This window comes from Lonchura striata, chromosome 1 (genome assembly GCF_046129695.1).
Source record: "Lonchura striata isolate bLonStr1 chromosome 1, bLonStr1.mat, whole genome shotgun sequence".
Lineage (NCBI taxonomy): Eukaryota > Metazoa > Chordata > Aves > Passeriformes > Estrildidae > Lonchura > Lonchura striata.
Window position 1 is genome coordinate 8,349,440 of NC_134603.1, and position 24,167 is coordinate 8,373,606.

Below are 24,167 nucleotides of genomic sequence, written 5' to 3' on the forward strand. Positions count from 1 at the left end.
GCCAGTGAGATAAACTGGAAAGTGCTGTCTTTCAGTGGGACTTGCACACATCACTGTGGGAAGAAGGGTGATATTTTGAGTGGCATAAAACTGCCTACAGACTTCAAATATACTTCTTTTTCATTGCATTATAATTTGTCTAGAACTGTTCAATTCAAGGAGTCACTTCACCAGTATACAACAGAAAAATATAAATCAGACTGCTTCAGGAGAAGGTTTGATGTGAAACTATGCTTTAGATCTGGGCAACAGAAAAGATGGCTTCTTAAAGCAATTGCAAACACTTAGAAACTATTCAAAGAAGAAATTTTACACTGGTGAGTGTGGATTTGCTCCATAACCATCTTATTGCAGGTCTTTCTGTGCAGAAGCCAGGCATTCCGTGAAATGCAGATGTTCATGAAAACATCTGGCATCTGAGAAGAAACCTGCAGTAATCCAAGGCAGGAGATCAGCCCAGTGGATCTTCTCTATGCCCCTGTGACTCTGAACACAAAAAGATCCCTTTCACTGTATCTGATCTTTGCTATGAACCTCACAAGGACATCAGTCTGGTAGCAAGCAAAAGATTAGAAGGCTTCTAGATTCAGAAATAATGATTTTCATCCTGGCAGGAGCCAAACACAGTAAAAGCAGGCCCAAAGAAATTATAGCCAACAGGAAATTTCAATCATCCTTTGGCTATATCTATCAGCTCCTCAGGGTCATAACCCAAACCCTTGTGTGTATGTAACAACTCTAATTGTCATCTTCCCAATAATTAGCATAGACAGGATTTATGTGTTTTGCTGATTATAGGGACTTGCATTTCATATTAAGCATTTTGTAAACTCTTAAGACTTCTAACTACCAAATTTAGAACTGAATTGAAGTTTAATTCAAGACTGAAAATTCCTTATATGGTCAAATTGTTTTAGGGTCTGTATCTGTCTGATTTTAATACAAATGACTCCCTTTGGATTTTGCTATCAGTGAGACTTTTAGTGCCAGAATCACAAGAGATTCTAAAGAACTCCTCAGTCTGTTCTGTTAACAGTGTCCCTACAAGCACACAAAAGGAATGTAGAATGGAAAAGTAAGATGCATTCCAGACTTCACCACTCATTAGTGCTGCTTTGGGGTGAGAATAGCTCCTCACTTGTGCTATGCCAGAGCAAGGTGTGAATCAATTACCAAAAGAAAGATCTTCTTGTAAAATAGGGCCAACCCATCTCCTTAAAAGCTTCGCAAAAATCTCTTCCCTTGGTCTCATTGCTTGGGAGCATGTCCTGCATATACAAGCACACCAACTGGCAACCTATTTACTTGGGACTGGCCACTCAATCCCTTTGTCTTCTGTTTTCCCATCTTTGTTCCTCTCTACACCAGTTATAGCCTTCCCTTTCCCTGCCTTTGGTTTCTCCCCCAACCTATCCCTTACCAGGTCTCGTGGAACCCCCAGCTGCTCTTCCTCCACACCCTACCATGTGTCCCATAGCCAGGCAGGATGCCTCTCCCAGCTGTGAGGTGAGCTGGGGAGCTGTTTCCCCTGGGAAGGGTGTTACCTCCTGCCCATGAAGCTGAGGCTCTCCTGGAACAGCCCCTGCTCAGTTTAGAGTCTTGTGTCTCTGACTGGGATATTAAGGTTCCATGGCTTGTCCTTCTGCCTGTGTGTGTAGAATGAGCCTTCAATCACACAACATACCAGAGTTCTTCCAAAATACATCACATCAGATGAAAGAAGATCCCGAGGACAACCCTCTGGCTCTGCATCTGTGTCTTGCAGCTTTTCTGTATGGCTTTGAATAAAACACTTTCTCAGTCTGTACCATGGGACATAACACCCTGGGTGAAATGGAAGAGGGTGACGATGTTGGGCACTTTTTTAATGGTTGTGAGATACTGCCAAATACCTAGTTGAGAAAAGGTTTAAAGAAGGGAGCACATAGGGCTGTGCTTCATCCAGATTATGTTAGAAACAAAAGGGGAAGAGAGAAACATGACTGTTCTGAGAGAAGGATACTTTGTAGGCACTTGGGACATCTGTATTCATTTAAAGAGTGCTGGAAAATCTTGGCTGCATGGAAGTGATCTGCACTCTTTGCATCATTGAATAAACATCCATGGGGAAATGGGACAGGAGAAAAGCAGAACTCTGGACTTGTGCTACCCTGTGTTACCACACATCCTTCATCCCATACTGCACAGCTTCCAATACCAGCCTTGCTGCCCTAGAGGGCTGTAGTCTGTCCATCTTCCTCATTTGGGGCATTAAATGCAGGTATTGATGCTTGTTTCTTCTTCTCCTTTGAGGCCAAGGTAAAGCACTACTACAGCTGCTGAATTCATCACTTCGTGCAAACTCAATTTATATGACAGCAAATCTATATAACTTTCCTGTGTCCATTTACTCTGTTGTTCAGCTGTCAAGAAAAGGCAGCCCATCAAGTCCTTGCCAAAGGGCACAGCAGCTGCCTCTTTCTCCTGGCTCAGTAGGATCCTCTGCCCTACATGAAGCCAGACATTAGAGCAGAAGCCTCCTTGGGATTTTTCCTCAAATATGCAAAAAAAACCCCAACAAAAACCCAAAGAAACAAACAAACAAAAAACCCTAACAACCAAATCCCCAGAATTATTCGATTTATTTTCATTCTGGTTCCCCTTCATATTTCCTGTATTCATAAGCCATAAACATCCATAAAACAGGAAAATAAAAGGAATGGAAGAGAAAGATAAGTCCCAATAACAGGTACCAGTGTGAGGGAGGGAAAATCTTGGTCTATCTGTGCCTTGTTATCAGCCATGAGATGATGAGAAAACATCACTGTGAAAACAGGCTTTGAGTCTAATGGAGACTTTATAGGACGATGGAAATAAAAGTTGCCCCAGAATAGAAATCTGAGATTGCTAGATAGGTTTAGATTGAAAAGAGGTCTGGTGGGTCTCATATTAGGCACTGAAGACACTTCTGTTCCTAGGGGATTCAAAATACCCTAAAAGATTTTCTAATTTCTGTAGTTGGTCACTTTGGTCTTTCCATCCTGTAACAGAAGAAGAATATGGTTTAGTGCTTTAAATTGAGTACAACCAGAATAAAATAAAGATGATGCAGTTTGTAGAACTGAGTTTTCTTAGAAAATGCTGATTTAAAATATTCATGGGAATGTATTCATTGCAGCAATCTTCCATTAAAGTCTAAACTTGCGTGGTACCTTTGAGTTTGGAAGCCATAGGGGGGCCCAAGGTTCTCCACTCTACTATTAGATATTAGGGTCTGTAACCAAGTATCAATTCCCAAGTAGTCCCAAATCCTTAAAAACTTCATCCTGGATTTTGCTACCACCCCCAGTTCTATCATAAAAGTTTGGAAATCATGGGCACCCCAGACTGACAGGGGATTTTTAGACCTTCTGTGTTATTTGAGGTGGATGGAGGAATCTGGAAACTAAGCGCCAATATTCCAGTGGGAAAGATCAGAAGCAAAATTCAATCAGGCTGAAGTTGATTAACCTGAGCATTACCCTAATGTTTACATTTTTATGAGGCATAACATCGCTGGACCCTGCATTGCTAAATCCATCTATGCACAGATTGGAGTTATTTGAAACTAGTTAATTTTAATTTGAATTCAGTAAGCATAACTTCACAATTTTTCTAGTACCACCTTAAGGGAGAAGATGCTGGCAGGACAGTAGATGTTTGCTTGTGGAGTAAAAACCAACAGATGTGACCTAGCAGGATGCTGATCCCTTTTTCTGCTCCTTGTTATCTTGCCCATGTCTCACAGCTCAGCAAAGAAATCCCACATGGATGGAATGAGGCAGAATTTTACTGGTGGCCAAATCTCTTCTTATGCAGTGAAAAAGACTCAGAGACAGATTTTTAAAGTAAGTTTTTTTTCAGTGAGAGTTTAATATCTAAATATCTTGAAAATTTGTCCTAAGCTAGTGTGAAAAATAAACTTTAGTCAACCCACGTGTTAACTTTGGCTTGCTGCAGCATGCAAGGGAATAGTTGTAGGTTCCAGCTTTCAACAAAACAATACAGGAATCCCCAAACCTCAGCTCTGCTCACAGTGTCCTCTTTACTCCTGGGTTTCCCATTCTGCCCATTTTTATGATTAATTTTCTCCACTGACCTCAGAGCAGTAACACTGTCAGGTGTTGAGAGGAAGTACATTTGCACAAAGGCTACACAGCACTGAAGGATGACAGCCCATGTCATCTGAGACCAAACAGGAGTGTGGAGGCTCAGTGGGTTGGGACAGTCAGACCCTTCCCTAAATCCCTTGTGATTAATGAAAAAATTATAGAAGTGTGCAAACATGGTTTTTGTTGTTGTTGCTGCTGCTGTTTTTGTTTGGTTGTTTTTTAGTGGTTTTTGTTCTTTGTACTTCATCTTGGATTTGTGAATAAGATGACCCATGAGCAATGCAGAACCACCATGCTAGGACATTCCATTCTTGCCTTCTTCCATCCCCTCCTTGTAACTGTTCATCACAAAAGGCTCATCTCCACACCTGTCGGAGTCCAGGACATCCCTCTGGCTGCCCTGGCTATCTCCAGACACTGGCAGGGGGCTCAGAGACCCTGGAATGAAGTCAAAAACATCTGTGGCTTTGATTTTGGCCTGTGGAAAAAAGTGTAAATTTTCTATGAGGAATTACAAGCCACAAGGGTTTGAGTACTGTGATATTTGAATTAACATAGGGTGGAAAAGCAAAAATGTGGAGTTTTTAGAATATAATTCAGGGGGTCAAGATGGAGGAATTTGGGTGTGTCCTAGCCTTCTTTTCCTTCTTCTTGTCTTGGTGTGATGGTGACACTTTTCTATTGGTTTAAGGCGGACATTCACTGTCTAACATAGATGATATGAATCAGTAATAAATTGTAAACAGACTACACGTAACTTTTTATATAAAAGGTAAACACTGCCCAACAGGGCAGAGCAGAATGCCATGGCTTCCTTTCTGGATGGAGCTCGGCAGGCCAGAGAAGGAATATTATAGATAAGGAAAAATAAACAACCTTGAAAATGCAATCGGAGGCATTCCAGGCTCCTTCTTTGGCTGCACGAGCTAAGGGAATGAGGACTCTTTATGATCTCGGGGTCACCCTGACCATCAGGACCCCAAGAAATCGACACACACCCACAGAAGGCACAAGGGATGTGGGGGAGTCCCCAGTACCCCAGTCAAAGGCACAAACACCTGCCAGGGCTGTCCAAAAGGAGCTTTGGCTCCATAGAGTGGCACGCCTGCTGTGGGCAGCACCTTTCTGGGTCTCCTCATTGACAGAGGAGAGTATCTGCATGGGCATGCATGGGAACAACATCTTGGATTGTGCAAGGCTTGTTAAGGGTTGGTGAGGGAGGTAAGAAAAGGCAGGAAAAAGAAAGCATTATCAAGGATTAGGGAGGAACAATCACTGGAAAATAGAGGGATATGGTGATAAAGTGGCTGGTCAAGTGTAAACAGGTTGCTGGACACTATGTTTGCCTGGCCATGCTCTGTGTCTCATGAATGCTATCTGTCCTGTCTTCTCAATAAACACAATTTCAAACCTCATTTAAACCCCCTTTTTCTGTGTGAGAGACTCTCTGCTGGTATATGGGGACAGCTCCAAGTGCAGCAACTGGAACAGGACCAGGAGCCCTGGGCTCACCGTGTCGGTGGTGCAGGGGTCAGAGTCTGTGGTCACCAGGGAAGCTGGAGCTGGACCAGGCAGGGAGTAGGTGACATGGCCTGGGAGCAAGGCAGTCAGCAAGCCTCTGTGGTCAGGACTAAATGATGCTGGAAGTGTTGCCTTCAGGGGAAGGCAAGGCAACCTGGTTGCAAGGAACAGCACGGCAGCTCGGCCTCGCCCGGGCTACTCGGGCCAACAACACACGCTAACACCAATGTGGTGGACGGTCGAAAGGCCTTTATTATCTTATCTCATGGGTTTAAATAGTCTCGGGGGACTTTGCTATGTCTGGGGGGGTTGGTAGGGTCTCTAGGGTTAGTCAGGAGTGGAAAACTACTGGGTTAGGCGTGGTTACATTCTTTGGAGTAATGGATAACGTGCTGCAGGAGGAGAGGGGGAAGGGGGTCTTTCTTTCCGTCACATCCCGAGATCTTCCATTCGCCTGTCCCTATCTACTACATCTCCCCCCTCCTTTTCATAAATAAAATGAAGTAGTCGTAGATATAGGCACTGGAGTGAGGTACAAACTTGTAACTTGGTAAGGAAAAAGGGGTTTGGTAAACCTGAGTAATTCTCGCAAGGTGAGTTTCGAAGGCTTTTGCGACTGACTGTGTTCGCAGTTTCTGGTTTATAGCATTTGTTGCTGGCCTACAAACAGAATGTTTGCCTGTTCTAGACAGGCCTGAACAAACGAGACTAGTTTGTTTAGTAGGCATGGTCTTATGGTAACAGCTAAAAGCCGTATTGTCAGTGGACTTACCAGGGCGGAAATTAAAGTGGTGAGCGAAGGTGATTGATTGAACCAGGATTCAAACCAGCTCTGCTGGGTTTCTCTCTCTTTCTTTCTCTGAGCCAGCCTATCTCAGAGTTCTGCCATGGAGTCTTTAACGACTCCCATATGATCTGCATAAAAGTAGCATTCCTCTTTCAAGGCTGCACACAGTCCTCCTTGTTGCATGAACAAGAGGTCCAGTCCTCGCCTATTCTGTAAAACTACTTCTGAAAGTGAGGAGACTGATTTCTCTAGCTAGGAGATGGATTTCTCAATCCTCTGCAGGTCTTCATTGATGGTCATTTGCAGCTGAGAGAGTCCGTGCTGTTGGGTTGCGATGGCTGAGACACCCGTGGCTGTGCCAGCTGCTCCCAGGCCGAGCAGCATTGCGATAGTTATACCTGTGATTATTTCTCTTTTGTGGAGTCTATTGGGTTCCTCGAAAAGGTGGTACACCTCTTCATCTGAGTGGTACAGGACCCTAGGAACAATCAGAACTTGGACACAGAAGTTGATAGAGTCATTAAATTTGGCAAGGAACACACAAGGACTCACTCGTTGGCAAACCCACATCCCAGATGCGGATGGGACCACCCACTTATTGGTCTCTCTGTTGGGCTTGATAACTTTAGTGCAGAAGTTGCCTTTCTGCTTTGCTGAAGCTGCATTGCCAAAACATCTGCCCTGTCTTGTGATTTGACTCAGGGTGATTCTTCTGCGGGGAGTGTCCCATCTGCACTGGTGGGGGGCACTGGCTGTGGAATAACTGAAGGGGGTGTCTAAAGCAATGCCTTCGTAGAAAGGGGGTTTAACATCATAACAAAGCCAACAGGAGTTAGTTAGGTTTGGTTTTGTTTAGTTTAGGGTTAGAAAGGTAGCTTCTAGCATATGAAAGATTGGGTTTGGGTCTGACTCAGCTGTGCGGCTTATCTGGAGGGCATCCGCATGGCTGGTCAGGGTATTGGTGACCTTTGAGGGCAAGGTTTTGGGGTGGGTTGTGTTTTTTTTTCTTTTAGCATGTTCTTAATAATATTAAAGAGAAGCAAGTTGTTATTACTAAAGAGACTATTGACTAGGGTGGAGACTATGGCCAAATTAATCTCTTTTTGAAATGGCTTTGACAACTGTTTGTATATACTTTGGGTTTACTGGAGTATATACCCTCTGCTGGTTCCTTTCTGGGTTGGTGATTTTCACTGGGAAGGCTTGGATGGTAGCTGCTGGAGACCATTCAGCACAGGCTATTTTTATTTTTCTCCAGTTGGTAAACTGGGCTGGTTTTTATTGTGGTTGCTTTTTGGTGCGGCTTAAAGCTTTACTTGGTTTTGTTTTAAATCGCGTTGGCTCCATTTCCTCCGTTTCAGAGTCCCAGCTGGCTTCCATCAGCTCTTCCGAGCTGCCGGGGCTGCTGCTGGACTCAGAGTTGGAAGTCAAATGCCAGTGAACTTCTGGGGCTCGGTGCCTTTTTGTCTGGCTCTGATCCTGCTCCTCCCCGCGGGGGTGACACCGCTCTTGCCCCCCGGGCTCGCCCTGCCTCCTGCAAGGGGAGGTCTCTCCCTTAAATGGTAGCAGCATCCGGCACGGCTGCCGATTGGCTCCATGCCCTCTGCCACTCTCCTCCTACTTTCTCCCGCATACACGCATTCGTGAAACCCCGCGCCACCGGGCTTTTCCTGCCGAGACCGCCCATGCCCCGCCCCTCTCCTTGGCTGCCAGCGCCATTTTCGGCATGGTACGGTGGGGGCTTGGCTCAGATCTCTTCTTGAGCTGCAGTTTCTGCCTTTCTGGCTTCCCTCGCCAGTCCCTGCCAAAAGGATTCCGCGCGCTGCTGCACCTCCGGCAACGGGTCGCTGACCGGCAGCGGCGGGACGGATGGGGAAGCCGCGGATTTTTGGGAGGTTTCTGCGGGGGGTTTGGACTCTGGCTCAGGGAGGGGGATGACGCGCCGGGCCCCCCCGGATCTCCGCTCCTGGGCAGGTCGCCCTCGGGGCGTTTTGCATTGCCGCTCCTACCCCTAGCTTGGGTGTAACCAATAAACATGTGCGTGCTACGCTCCATGTCTCCTGCTCTTCTATTGCTCTGCGTAGGGCTTTCTCTACTTTGCCCCACGCCTTAAGGCTTCTGCCACTGCCTGAGGATTTTGTGTCCTCGGCCAGCGTGGCTGTGCATTTTTCCCATATTTCTGGATGCAAAACATCCACGGGGCGTTCAATTGCCCAAAGCTCAAGGAGCCTTGCTATAGCAAGATAAAAGTCTTTGAGACTGCATTTAATACCCCACTGCTTATGAATCGCACTCACGACCTTCGTGATGGTGTCCATGATGATCGCGGGTCCTGGGACGTCTCCCTTGCCGAGGATACGGTCTCACCGCTACGGCCGCTGCTCTTGTCCAGGCGATACCCACTACCCGAGTGAATCTTCCTGGGTTTCGGCACCAGATATGTTGCCTTCAGGGGAAGGCAAGGTGACCTGGTTGCAAGGAACAGCACGGCAGCCCGGCCTCGCCCGGGCTACTCGGGCCAACAACACACGCTAACACCAATGTGGTGGATGGTCGAAAGGCCTTTATTATCTTATCTCATGGGTTTGAATAGTCTCGGGGGACTTTGCTACGTCAGGGGGGGTTGGTAGGGTCTCTAGGGTTAGTCAGGAGTGGAAAACTACTGGGTTAGATGTGGTTACATTCTTTGGGGTAATGGATAATGTGCTGCAGGAGGAGAGGGAGAAGGTGTCTTTCTTTCCGTCACATCCCGAGATCTTCCAATCGCCTGTCCCTATCTACTACAGGAAGAGACCAGGGGAGTCTCAAAGAGCTTTCTGTGTGAGCAAGTTGGTCTGTGACAACAACTGAACTGGGGTTGTGATCCCAGGGATTGGCGTCTCTAAGTGCCAGCACTGGTGCTTACTGTGTTCACATGTGCTCTCTGTGTGTCTGTAGCCTGATTGTCCTGGATTTATGTACGTGTGTAAATGTCCAGGATGCATGTATGTGTAAATATGTGGTGTGTAAATGTGCCCTGCTTGTGCGTGTACCTGCAGGGAGTGCGTGCCCAGGGATGCTGCTGGGACCTGGGGCACAGAGCTGTGCCAGACTTTCCTCCTCCTGCCTGCTGGATCCAGCCTCCCCCAGCAGTAGCCACTACCACTGCCAGGACACCTCTAGGCAAAGATGGGAAATGATTTCCATCTCTGTCAGCATATCACTGCCTTGGCAGAAAAGGCCATGGAAAGAAGGAAAAGGAGAGCACAGTTATAAACCCCAGGATGCTGAGCCTGTCTGATCTGTGGATTCCATAGCCTCTCTTCCCTTTCTCTCTCCTCCATTTGTATCCCACTAATCTCCTCTCTTCTGAAGGGAAAAGGTGTAATTACTCCTCAAATCTAGCCAACATTTTGCTGCCTCTCTCCTTCCTGCCTTCTCAAACCTAATCTGTGATCAAATCCACCCACCAAAGTCAAATGTCTTTCCAGGGATGAACTTTCACTCAATCTTGGGAGCAGTTTTCTAATTTTGTGGTTGGTGAGAATAAAAAATTAATGTGTTTTTTTTTCCATGTAGAAGCATCAGTCACGCATTGTGTGTACGCTAAATTCACAGGGTCATAGAAATTAGAGACTGAGAAGCCCAGGGGAGAGAACAGCTCCAGCTAAGGAGCTGTGCAAAATGTACTCTGCATTGCATTAAGGTGAGGAAGGTCTTTGTGCATTCCTGAACTGCCATATCATCCTTGTTTTCTTGTCACATTCTTCCTGAAACACAGGTGTGGGCATTGTATTTCCCAGGTAAAGCTGCTTATTAATTTTAATGAGCAAGGAAGATATGTGCTGTTGAGGAACAACCTCAAATTAAAATAGTATTATTATGCAATCAAATATTTGATTGGGCCTTTCACAGTGACATTTAAAGAGCTATGTCCTTACTTTTAGTTAAAATCTGTACTAAGCTGGCTTATGATCCATCAACATCCCTGTCTGAGGATCTGAACCAGATTAGATTTATTTGATTCTATTCTCAGGCTATTATATACTCTCCCATTATTGATCGAGTCTTAATGTCAATCAAATGGCATTGGAAAACCTCCAAATGGCTTCAGCTGAGTGGGAATGGCCCTGTTCAGACCACGTGCTTAAGGTCAGTGTCTGCTCTCAGGTATAAATCCAGCAGAATGTCACTGAAATCAATTGAGATATAGTTGATTTACAGAGATGACATTGGCAGTAGCAATTGACTGCCTCCAAGAACCTGCCTGTGGCCTCAACTCAGCCCTGAGCTCTCAGGATGCTCACACAGGTGCTGAAGTCAATGCACTAGAGGACCTGCTGTCTAGTTATCTTCTGACTCTCCTTCCAGCTCTTTTGGTTTAATTTTCTGAAAAAACAGATATTGGGTGCACTGATTCTGGGGTGGAACATCATGACGTGATTGAAAAATGCCAGGTTTGTTGTAAATTTATTGTCATATGTTTATCTGTGTCTGTGCAAGCGGGAGCAACAGGAAGAAAGTGTCCTCCTTTCCTCTGCCACATCAGCTGAGGGGCAGCCAAAACATCCCCGAATTTCTGTGTGGAAACCAGGACTTGCCCTGTGCTGTGCTGCTCCCAGCATCCTGCATCCTCATTCAGCCCCTGCAGAGATCCTGGAGATGCCCTCAGAAACTCCCTCTCTTGCATGATGCCTCCTCCAGACTTCCCAGCGTGGGGTGTGACTTTGCTGCTCACCTCGTTCACATCCTGAATTCACCCCCACTTTGTGGATTTAAAAGTTCAGCAAAAGGGCAGCCCCATGCAAAGACTTAAAGGATTCCTAAGATACAGCTGCAACAAATCTTTTACTCCCACTCCAAGCAGCAGAGGTCTGGACATGAGAAGAAATGCACAAGGAGGAAATAAAAATCATTTTCATTAGCAGTGACTTGCTGACAATGTGGTTTCTCTGTCAAAACCTGTGACCTGAATTATCACTGCCTGTGCTGCTGGAGGGTTTATTGGAAAATGGATAGCCTTGCAGGGGAAAGAAATCAGGCTGGTGGACATGACATTTTTTTATATAAAAGGAAACAAACCCACTTCCTTATCTTGTATATAAGCAAAGAGGACATGATCAGAATACTCTTGATGATGAATCAGGCTGCAGAGTTCACCTGGTCCATGGGAATTACACGTCAGGAATGTTCCAAACTACCTTCATGCTCTCTGCAGCTAAAGCCCCCAAAATTAATTCTCCAACCTGTAGTTATTTAGATGTTGATCGAGTTTCCAGTAAGCTGAAGACTCCCAGCCAACATTCAAAGGAATGTCATGGCTGAGGGCTGGACTCACACCATCTCCCATTTTGTATGAACATCATCCCAGTGGAATTCTGCAGCTGGCAGAGGCTTAAGGCTTCTGGCAGCCTGGAGTCCTCATTCAGATGATGTTCCCAAGTCACTGCCAAAATATCAAGGGTGGAGGAACTTCTTGGGCAGCTGTGAGAATGATAGGTGTATCCTGCCCCACTTTTGGATGAATGCACTGCCAGGAGGACAGTGGCAGCACATGGTGACAACACATGGTGGCCAACAAAGCCAAGTGCAAGGTCCTGCACATGGGTCAAGGCAATCCTAAGCACAAACACAGGCTGGGAGAAGCATGGATTGAGAGCAGCCCTGAAGAGAAGGGCTGTGTTGATTACTGGAAAGTTTAGTGACCTGGAAATGTGCCCCAGCAGCCCAGGAAACCAGCTGTGCCCTGGTCTGTGTCCCAAGGAGTGTGGGCAACAGGTCGAGGGTGATGATTTTTTCCTTCTATTCTGCTCAGGTGAGACCCCCCCTGTAGTGCTGCATCCAGCTCAGGGGTGCCCAGCAGAAGAAGGGTGTGGACTTCTTGGAGTGAGTCCTGAGGGTGAAGAGTAGGGGCTGAAGCACCTCTGCTATGGATAAAGGCTGACATAGTTGGGCTGTTCAGCCTGGGTATGAGAAGGCTCTCAAGGGACATTAAAACACCTGCCAGTAACTAAAGGAGGCCTACAAGAGAGCTGGAGAGGGACTTTTTCCATGGATAGATGGAGATAGGACAAGTAGCAATGTTTTTAAAGGAGAGTAGGTTAAATTAGATATTATGAAGAAATTCTTCCCGTGAGAGTGGTAAAGCACTGGAACAAGTTGCCCAGAGAAGTTGTGGATGCCCCATCTCTGGAACCTTTGCCATCTTCAGAGTATTTATTATTTATGCCAATACCTCTGCTTATCTTCATTCTTTTTCAATGTTGTGATGGGTTGACTTTGGCTGTGTCCTGGTTTGTAAGATAAGCTTGTATTCTATTTGCCATCTGTTGGAGGTTGGGCAGGTTTGTTATCTCTTCCAAGAACGATGGTTTGCTCCGAAGAGGTAATGGTTTGTTAATGGGCCATTGACTGACTCACTGCAGGGCTGGTAACGTAACACCATCCCATTGTGAGATGCTCCACCCAGAGGGGGAAGCCAAGCACTCTTTTATTGTATAAAGGGGTATCTTTTGGGGGATAGAGCAGCTCTCTCTTTGCGGGATTTCCTGGAGAAGCAGCTCCTTCAGCGGGACTCCCAGAGAAGCGGCTGGAGCGCGGTGAGGCGGCGGCGGCGGAGCTCAGAGGCAGCCCCAACGCAGAGGAAGACCGGCCCCACTGCCACCAGATCTTCAGAGAGAACTATACCCTTCTGAAGATCACCACTGCAGCTGCAATTCATCAGCCACTGCAAGAGGAGCAGCTATCATTTCAACCGGACTGCTACCAACACCCCGAATCCTCAGGTTGTGGACTTTATCACTAGTTTTGTTTGTACCAATTGCATTTGCCTTTTTAAATTGTTATCTAGTTTTCTCCTAGTAAAGAATTGTTACTCCCATTCCCATATCTTTGCATGAGAGCCTTTTACTTTAAAAATCCTGGTAATTTGGAGGGAGGCTTTTGCACAGGAGGCTTTTGCCCTCCTTCACAGACTCCTGTCTTCAAACCAAGACAGGCTAAACACCAGGTGCCCTCTCTATCACTCCCCCTTCTCAGCAGAGGGAAAATAAGATGGAAAATAACTTATAGGTTGAGATAAGGCAATTTACTAAAGCAAAATCAAAAGTTTACATGCACTGAAGCAAAGAGAAAATAAATAAATGTATTCTCTACTTCCCACAAGCAAGTAATGTTCAGCCACTTCCCAGGAAGCCAGACTTCAGCACTGGTGGCATTTTTTCCAGACAGCAAGTATTGTAAATAACAAAAGCACCCTGTTTGTCCTTCTTTTCTTAGCTTTTATATCAGAGCTGATTTTGCACAGTATGGAATATTCCTGTAGTTAATTTGGGCCAACTGGCCTGCTTGTGTCCCTTCCCAGGATCTTGCCCACTCCTAGCCCCTTGATGGGGGAATTCTGGGCAGACAGTGCTGATGCTGTGCCAGCTCTGCTCTGCAGGAGTCAAACACTGCTGTGTTATCAACACCTTTCCAGCTATCAATGCCCAGCAGAGCACCGTGAGGGCTGCCATGGGAAAATGAACTCAATCTCAGACAGACCCAATAAAAATGCTTTTCTTCTTTCTGACTCCAGAGTTCCTGGATTAGTCAGATTCTCCTTTTTTATAACACTTCTGCAAACATGTGAGTAAAGGGGAAGTCAACATCCTGCAGACACAGAGTTTAGGCAATCAGATGGCAAACAAGTCCAGTGCTTGACTGCTCCCCTCCCAGACAGGTGTCATTAAGTCAGCTTGGATGAACCAGAACTCTGTATCTGTGTTTGCCCCTGGTGAGTATTTTTTGTTTCATTTTTTAAAGAATAGTGGGTGGGGTTGGTTTTGGCAACAAAATGAGGATCCTAGCCCACCTGAGGTAAGTTCTTGCTTTCCTCATAAAGAACAATTCATTCCATCTATATCAATGTGTAAAAGCTCTGAAACAAACATCACCAGTCAGAAGGGGAACATTCAAACCTGCTAAATTTTTTCTCTAGCAACCTCAGTTTTTGAAAAAAGCTTCTACATTACTGTATAAGCTTTTTCATACTTCTGGTTGGTCCTACATGGTTCAGTCTTGTGCTGTGTAGATATACCCAAGTAATGTCTGAAAATACCACATGAAATACAGAAAGAAAGCTGATCATATTAATGGAATCTTCCAACCAGACAATCAGTCCTCCTGAAAAGCAGGATAAAGAAGCCTTGGGAGCCTGGATGCCTCATTCAGGACTGTTGCAGTTTCTTTATGTGCTCCTGCACTGCTCTGCATAAATACCCCTTGACTTATAAGCTTCATTTATTTGCTGAAATTAATGCAACAGCATGCAGTTACTATGGTGATGTGGGCTCCCTGACTGTCTTAGGCTAAACCCATACCCACATGTGAGCTGCTTCCTGCCGTGCTGAAGTGTGCTGGCTCTGGAGTACAACCAGACTGGAAGCCAACGTGTGGGAAAGGCTGGGTGATCAGGGAATGTGGATATCACTGACACAGATACATTGGCTCTGCAGTAGCTATGGACTTCATTTGCCTGCCTCCATGTCCGAATCTGCTCCATGCATGGAGGGGACAAGCACAGATGACCTTTAATCTTTATGAAGAAAGCAATGACACCATTCGTGTCTCCCAGCCTTGTTGCTCATGTACTCTGCATGATGCTTTCCTTTTGCCTTTCTTATCTCCTACCTCTAGAGACAGGAGATAAGCATAGTTCTGCCTATTTTCTTGACAGCAAAAGGCAAAACTTCAAAATTAGGTGGAGTTCATGCAGTAACAAGGTCCTCAAAGTCTCTGAAATACCTTGAATACTGTGACATCCTCTGTTTCCAGGGCTTCAGGGCATTTCACAGATACACAGTTCTTTCAATGGTCTTCTGCATAAAAGGCTCCATTTGTAATTAGTAGAAGCAAGTAGGGAACTTCCAAGAGCTTTAGAAAATTCTCTGTGGCTGGGAAAAGGGTGCACTTAATCAAAGCTGTGGTTTGCTGTGAATTACCCACTCAGCTGTTGATGGTGACCGGCTTTACCCTGCAGCTTGTTTGTGTTCCCTGGAGCCTCAGATATCTCTATGCTGCCATGAGGATTTTGTCTTGTTCAACCTTTTCTTCAGGAATAAATCTGTGTCCAGTGGTGCCTCAGTCAGCAGGTTTGTCTGCCTGGTGCAGCTCCCCATGGCACACAAAGTTGTGCTGTAGCATACTCTGGGAAAGAACAGAGTTGCTCAGATGTGCTATAACAAAGATGATTTCCCTGCTAGGGTGGCACAGAAATGTTTGCTCTGTTGAGAGATTAAAGAACATGTGCAGAGTTTTCCGCTGACAGGAATGTGTCACTTCACAGCCGGCTGTTTGCACAAGTACCCTGCCATTAGCCAAGCACCCTGTCTGCAGCTCTGTGGTACCCAGGGAAGGAAAGAGAGAGAGCTCGCTGCACAGTCTTCATGGCTGATGACTTACCTGCTCCTTGGAGCACTAATCAGTGTCAAAACAACAAGGACTACCAGGCTGGAACATAGATTTTGCAGTGGCTGTAGATGTAGAAATTTTGGTAAAATTAGTGATAAAAAAAAAAAAGAAAAGTGGGCGAAAAAAGGAAGACTTCTTTGCCTAAGAAGTTTGTGATCTTAAAGCTCCCATTTTCTTAACTTTAAAAACCACAACTGAGATCCATGGATATTTTTGAGCTCTTTATCTATGGAGGATTATATCTTTGGATGTTCTTTCAGTTTCCACTGAGTCTGAAGCTCTTCAGGTGGTCTCCAACACCTGACGCAGAGAAAGGACAGGGCTGTGAGCAGCAGAGATAGTTCTTCAAGGAGACCTGTGAGGCTGACAAAATGCTCATCCGTGGATATTGTGAAGGAGTGTCTCAAGCTGTTTTTGTGCCTTGAGAGGCTACCTAGAACAGAGCCTAGACAGTGTTAAAAGAATAAAGTAGGTATTTATTAAAAAGGCCTTCAAAGGATACACCTTGGGCAGTACAAGAGCCTGGCCAAGGCTACACCCAAGATGGACTCCAAGTCATGAGCTTTCACACTTTTATAAGTTTTGTCCCATTTACACATTGAGTTATTTGTCCAATTACAGCTTCATCATATGAAGTCCCATCCTCCCAGTTTGTTCTCCTCAATTCCCATTTGTTTGTAGTTTTTGGGACTGAAGCTGCAATGGTGTCCTTGGTTCTTGGGCTGGAAAAGGATTGTTTTGTTCTACTAAGCTGTGAGGAGAACTTGCTAAGACGTTATTATATGAAGTTCAGAGTTCTATACTAATGCAGTACAGAATATGGAAAATATTATAACTAAAATTGAATGCATCGATTTCAAAGGTCTTTCCTGAAGATGGGAGAACCATGACAAAGTGAAAAGACTGCAAAAAGAAAGGTTTCAACATATCAAGTTCTCTAGCAACATCAAGGCAACAACTTTAGAATAAATTTGCAGATTGTTTTAACCAGTCTACAGCAGCACAGCTATCATGCAACAACAATCCCCCCGGGATTGGCACTGATGCATCTGAGCTTTCAGCTCTGTCCCACCTCTGCATTCTGAAGAGAACTGTCTCCCATGAAACTTCCCTTTTCAGAGGATAGAACAGACTCAGCTGGTTAACATGCCATGCTCTCTCACACAGACGTTCCTCTTAGCTTTCCTTTTTTTGTTTTTCTTGCAAGGAAAGAATTATTTTAATGCTATTTAAGCTGAAGGAATCTGGCTGTTACTGTGCACTGTAATTCTGCTGCCCTTCTGGCACAGAACAGCCCTTCCCTCTCCATGGCTGCCAAAGGAAAAGGAAAGGGGAATGAGATCTGGGTACACTGAGGTGATTATTTTAAAAAGCTCATTGAACAGACCATTTGGCAGTACAGATGTCACCTGACATTAAAATGGGAAAGGAATTTGCTCTTTTCTCTAGCACACAGCAGTGGGTTTTGCCTCATTGAAATGTAATCCAGGTAACTGTCCCATTCAGGATGTACTTCCAACCCAGCAGTTTGGGAGTTACAGCTCTCTTTGACTCCTTAGGTAAACAAAGACAATAAACTGTTCCCCAAAATAAATAGGAAGCAGAAGTCTTGACCTCAAAGATAAAAAAATTTCCTGTGTAACCATGTAACACATCTCTCCTTATCTCTGTATGCCCACATTGTCTCCGTGTGATGTGCACAATCACCAGTCCACATCACCAGCACAGTGAGTTGGGTAGGTGTGGTTTTTGTGTTCACTGGCCAGTTCAACTCACCCCACTTCATAGCCATGACAATCAGAAGTTAAATGGAAATGCTCTTTTTTTAACATGTAGGAACTACATGTAGAGACTACAGCTAGCAAGAAAAGCAGCTAAAACCCAGATCCAGGGAGTTGTAAGGCTTTTCAAGGGTGTGATGCTGGAGAAACTAAGGCCAGAGGATCTCTGAGTCAGTGAGGCTTAGATGCTAGCAGGTATTATGTAGGCCAAAAGAGGGTAAACAGTGGCTGTAAGGCAGCAGGAGCCTTTGTGGTGATCTCTGCTGAATGCCTGCATAAGGTACAGCAGCATTTCCCACGTCAAGCACACGGCTCCTGCCTGAGCATGAGTCCCTTTAGAAGGGCACAGAGCCAGCCTAAACTCTCAGTCTTGGGTGAAGATATCAAGGGATGGATAACACCCCACTGCACTCAAGGCATGCTAGAGGAGGAGCTTGGATTTGACCTGGAAAACCTCTCCTCCCACTGCTCTTATGTCCTAGTTAGGATTAACACTCTCCAGGCCCAAAATTGGCCTGGCTGCTGTCTCAGAGGGCAGACATTAGGCTTTGAGCTTGTTCAGAAGTTAAGCTGTTAGCTGATGTCTCTCAGCTGAGAGAAAAGGCTTCACACACATCACAAACCCCATCCCTAAGGAGTCAATCCTCTTGGAGGAGCATGTTCCAGTGGTGATCTCTATCCCCCAGCACTGCTGAGGGACAGCAGCTAATGGTCCCCTCCCACAGCTGCAAGGAGCTGAGTGTTTGTGTGGGTCACTGTCAGCATCAAAGGTGGGACAAAACCTCCCTGGTGTTCACTTTGACCTTCTGGTGAAGCTTTATTCTTCTTCTGAAAAGTTTCCAAGTCTCACCAGGGTGAGACAGTGTTAAAACCAGCATTCAAAGACGCTGAAGCACTGAGTGAAATATGAATCAGGACCCACCCGGTGTCCCAAAGGCAGGTTTGGGACAGGCTGGGCAGCACACTTCCCCTGTTTGTGCTGTTCATTCAATGGCCTTGTTTACGAATATATTTAGATTCACTTTTCAGACACTGTCTCTCATTGGATACAGTAAACCTGGAGCTGTTCATGGAAGTATAAGGCAAGATGTAACTCCAAAATACCCCACATCTGCAGAAGGAATCATGCAAAAATCTTGGTTAACAGTGAATTCAAGAGCTCCAAGGCAAAATCTGTTTGGGCTGCAGATGTGTGAGGTACTTAGAACCTTGTGCTTTGTCTGGTTTCTGCTTCTTGACTTCTAACTGAGCATCTGGAGCCTCTCCATAGATCTTCAACATGCTGTGATCTGCAGGCACAGAACCCTGCCTGTTCCATGGCAGCTCCCTGCCGGGCTACTAGTTAGCCCCCATGGCTCCCAAATGCACTCAAGAGATCCTCATTGATTTTAACAATAAAGCAAAATTACAAACAGGTGAATCATTCCCAGATCTCCAGGGTACATTCAGTATATGTTCCTAGCAAAAGAGAAATAGTGTATATATCAGTTAAAATACAATTAATATTACATTTACATTTTATTTAAGTATTATTATATAAAAATTTAGGTACATAAATGTTAATATACTTAATCAAAGCTAGACATATTATTTTTCTAAATTGTAAGCTATTCCCATGTATATTTTTTTCCTGTGATAGTGTTAATTTTCTTTATAGCAGCTCATATGGTGCTGCTGTGTTTTGAATTTGTTCTGAAAGCCAATATTTTTATTACTGCTGAGCAGAGCTTACACAGAGTCCAGGGCTTTTCTGCTCCCCACCCCACCAGCGAGGATGCTGGGGGGGAACAAAGAGTTGGGAGGGGACACAGCAGGGATAGCTGACCTCAACTGACCTGTGAGAATTTATAGTTTAATAAAGGACAATAAGAGATAAGGACCATAGAGTAAAGGTTATGGCACTCATCCAAGAGCACACTGTCACCTTCGGGGATACCCCTTAAATATATTTTCCTTACATCAGCCTGTTGCATATTCATAGATCCTTATGCATATCCATAACTAGTTTACATTTTCCAGGAACTATTTTACATGGCTCCTCCTCGGGTCTGCCTTTTTAGAGCATGTGTGTTTCTTGGCTGTGGTTTTGGCTCCGCTTTGTCACTTCCAGTTTGGGTCTTGGTCTGCAGTGCCTTTAGACAGTGAGTGCTGATGGTTGGCAGGTCTGTAGCAGGTGTCCTCATCCTGTGTTCATTGGATGTTATCCCATCCAAGCAGGCATTTTAACACAAGTATACTTATATCAGCTATTTCACTAATATGTCTAAGCTTAATTAACAGCAGAAATACAAACTATATCTTTATAGCAAAGTTACTTTAACACCACACACATAAAATCCACTGTAATATTTGTAAAAAGCCAATGCTATAATATGTATCTATAGCACAACCCAAGGGATATTGCAGACCATTTGGGGTCACACTCAGTGTATAGAGCTGGGGGAGAAGAAGGGAGAAGGTACATTCAGAGTGATGGTGTTTCTCTACCCAGGTAGGGAGATGGATCCCAGTTTTCCCAGGGATGCTGAACATCTGCCTGCCTTTGGAAGTGGGGAATGAATTCCTTTGCTTGGGCATGTAGTTTTTCCTTTACCTGTTAAACTGTTTTTAACTCAACCCACGAATCTTCTCACTTTTACACTTCCCCTTCTCTCCCCTATCCCACATAAGGGGATGAGCTGACTATCAGGGTTAAATCACAACACCCTCAAAAAAGCTATTTCCAGAAATGGGGGATTTCAGTGACACAGCAACACTTCTGTGCACTGTTTGCTCAAATAGTGGCAGTGTTTTTTCTCCCCTTCAGATTTTGTTAGGGATGAAGCCTTAGCACAGTTCAGCTCTAGAATTGCCACACAAATATTGCTTGTTACATCCATAATTTGAATGCTGGGTATTCAGAAATGACAATTCAGCTTTCTAAAACTGAGCACTAAAAAGTAAAAGCTATTTCCAAAACTCCATTAATAACTTGCTTATGCAACAACATCCACAAATCCAGTGTCAGAGTTAAACTTTGAATTCCACAGACTTTAACTTGCAGAAACACACTCAGCCTCTGCATATGTTACCTTGGGAGATGAAGATCCATCTGAAAAAATCTATAAATTTGAAAAATAACTCTCATAAAAATGAATGTGATTTATGTAAGCACATTATGGGGAAAATACCCTGAACAGTTGGTTTAAGTGCTTAAACTTCTTTAACTTAATATTTCCATATGGTTATATTGTAATTTTAGATTTTTTTTTTGTTCCTTCATACTCTTCTTTGTTAAATTTGAGAAACAAATCAAGGTACTGGCACAAAGAAATTAAGCAACAAAGATGCCTCCAAAGAGTGCTTGATTGTTCCCACATGTAGCAATGATTCTTTCTACAAATTCCCCTAATCCTCAAGGAAACATTATTCCAATTGTCACAGGGTTGTTTGTATGATTGTCTGTGAACAGACAATCATCAAAATTTTCTGATATAAAAAGCAGAAAAATAAGTGAGGAAATGAACAAACTACATTTTTTTTTTTTTTTAAAGCAGGATCATATTAGCTAAGTAAAGATTAGTTTCAAAATGCCAGACATGGTTTGAATTCTTAGTGAATTGTTTCATGTTTTTAACACTTTCACATTTATCCTACAAGATTTCACTTTTGCCTAGATTTTATTACCCCTGAAATGATCCACCACTAAAAATACTTAGTTTATGTGGAGCTCTCAAACTGGCTTATATGCTGTTTCTTAACTACAGCTTCCAAAGATCTTGAAAATGATTATTTAAACCAGCACAACACATTGTGCCAGCCTTCTCAAACCAATGTAACCCTACATTATATTGATTTAACTGAAGTTGATTCCTACCAAGTAAAACTAAATGGATACAAATCACTTTCAGGGCAATGTGGAGCTGCAAGGGAGTGGTGTGATATCACCTGCATAACTCAGCTCACTGACTGCAATAATGTACAGCAAAATTCAACACGAAAAATCTTTTTTGGGGGGAATTTTTTCTCTGCTGCAATTCATTCCTCCTGTGAACATAGTAAGAGCAAGTTATAAGACAAAGTAATAAATGCCATAATGAATTTGTTTTCATTATCTGTATAAGACCAGTTTATGAATAAAGCGGAGGTTTAGATGTTCAGATGACAGAGCAAGTGTCAGCTGAAACTCGGCTCTAGGATGGCCTGAACATCTGTGGGGACACAAAGCTTAGTAAAAATGGCAACACTTGTCCAAAAGTGTTGTTCATTTTCCTGAAAGTATCTGCAATCAGAGCTAGTAAGTGAATGGGGGGAAGAACACAGGGATGGAGAGAGAATGGGCAAAGCAGAGGGGAGAGAGGGACAGATGGGGATAGGACTCACCTGAACTGTTCCTGCAGCTTGTGGTGGGAAACCTCCATAAGGAAAAGCAGGATTTTCTTGGGAAAACTCCTTATTTCTCCCATTCAGAAAGACTGGAAGATCCCCCTCAGCCCTACATGCCACCCATGCAAGTAGGCAATATATGAATATATCAATTGTATTTATCATGTGAGAACATTCCAACCAGACTTTCTTAATGCAGAGATAAGATGCTGGGCAGGAAAAAGGATTTTCATTACACTTCTTTCCTTCAGACCTAATAAGTCACAATGGTCAACACCCCAACACTTAACACACTTTGTATGAATTAAAGGGAACCTGCTGAGATACACAAATTTTTGGCATTTGTTGCAGAGAGTATGTAATTCTTAGCATGTCTTATTCAAGTGACAGAGGTAAAAAAAAAGCTATCAAGAATGGATTAATTGTTTTCTGCTTTATAACTTGACAGATGTAAGAATTTATTTAACAATAAAACACCTGGCAGCTGTCTGGCAGGGCTCATGGCTGAGCCTGGTACAAGCAGATACAGCTGAATGGCCAATGTTGGAAACCAAGCTGGATGGAAGGAACTGAAACCTGTGATGCAACAATGCTTTTTAGTATCAGAAAAAGGGGAAATAGTTACAGAACAAAAATATCAAGATCAATAGTTACATAATCTGCTCTTTTTCCAGGGGACCATAATTATTAAGGCATTTTCTCATCTGAGGACATGCAACTCATTAGAAGGGTACAATCAATAGCAAGCACAGACTGTGGACAGCATAGGTGTTGAAATCCAGCTTTATCTCCCTAACCACACTTTCAGGAGCTGCCCCTGATTGCACCCCCAGCACTTGAGAGTGAGTCCTCTCATACATCAGCAATAACACCATGCATCTGCTGGAGATCTGCAAAGCCTCATCAGTGTGATGTTCAGAGGAGGATGCCAAGGAAATGATTCAAACCTGGGAAAATGCCTTAGTCCAAAAGTCAGACTCATCTTGCCTAAATACAGAAGTCTGTAATGCAGGCTGTGATATGAGGTAGCCAGCACAGGGTTCCTTGACTGCTCCTACAGAGAAATAGGAATGCTGTGAGGGATATTTATGCAGCCTGGTTTAAAGATTCACTCTGGGATGAGATGAACTTCACTGTGAAAGGGCTCATTGCTCTGAGCTGACTCCAAAGGGATGGTGACTAGTGCTGTACAGCCATCTGTTGGGTAGAAGTGCACATCTGGCCTGATATATCCATGTGAGAGACCGAAAAAGTTCCATCTACTTAATTTGTCAGAAGCAGACCACAGTGCTAACATATAAAGGAGACCTTAATGTAAAGACAGTTTTGTTTCCAATGGACATTGTTGACAGCAGACAGAAACAGGAATTAACAGGTGTAGGCTGAAGCCAGGTACATGCAAGGAAAATACAAAGTGAAGGGCTTTGTACAATGAATGAAACAAGCCACTGCTCAACAATAAAAGAGGTGGTTTCTTGATCTCTGGGAGCCTCCAATGTCTTTATGAAACATCAGTGCTCCAGTTCCACTTAATGTGGATTAAAGGAATAAACCTATTAACCTGAATAAACTGTGTTGCTCCATAAATCAGACTGGGTCAGATTACTTCAGAATGTCTGGCTGGTTCCTGTCTTAAATCTGTTTTAAAACATGCATACTTTTCTATATCTAACAGTCTTCTCTGTTCTCCAGGGGAAATAAATAAACATATAGAAATACAGTAGGTTCTTTAGTCTTTAAAAGAGAGATAATCCTTTTCAAAAATAACTGTGTTCTACACAGCCATGGCAGTGAGCACAAGGATTTCATCTCCAAAGCAGGAGCAATTTTGCAAGCCAAACAGAGTACGTCCCCTGAGCTGCAGCCCCCAGAATCAATGGTTCTTCAGTTTCGTACTTACTCCAAATGACAAATGTAGGTTGAAAGGGTTGGGTTTGTTCAGCCCCCTCCAGGTGGTACTGGTGTCCATAACCACCTGGTTTCTGAGATAACAAGAAATATTCTGAGCCCTGAGCTCTGCATTGCTGGCTCAGTTTAGATCTTAGAGAATTCAGTAGAACGTGTTCTGCTGCCTCACATGAACTGCTGCCAGCTCCTGTGACTCCTTTGTGACGCAGAGTCAGAGTATCACAGGGGCAGCTGGGAGGTGATGCA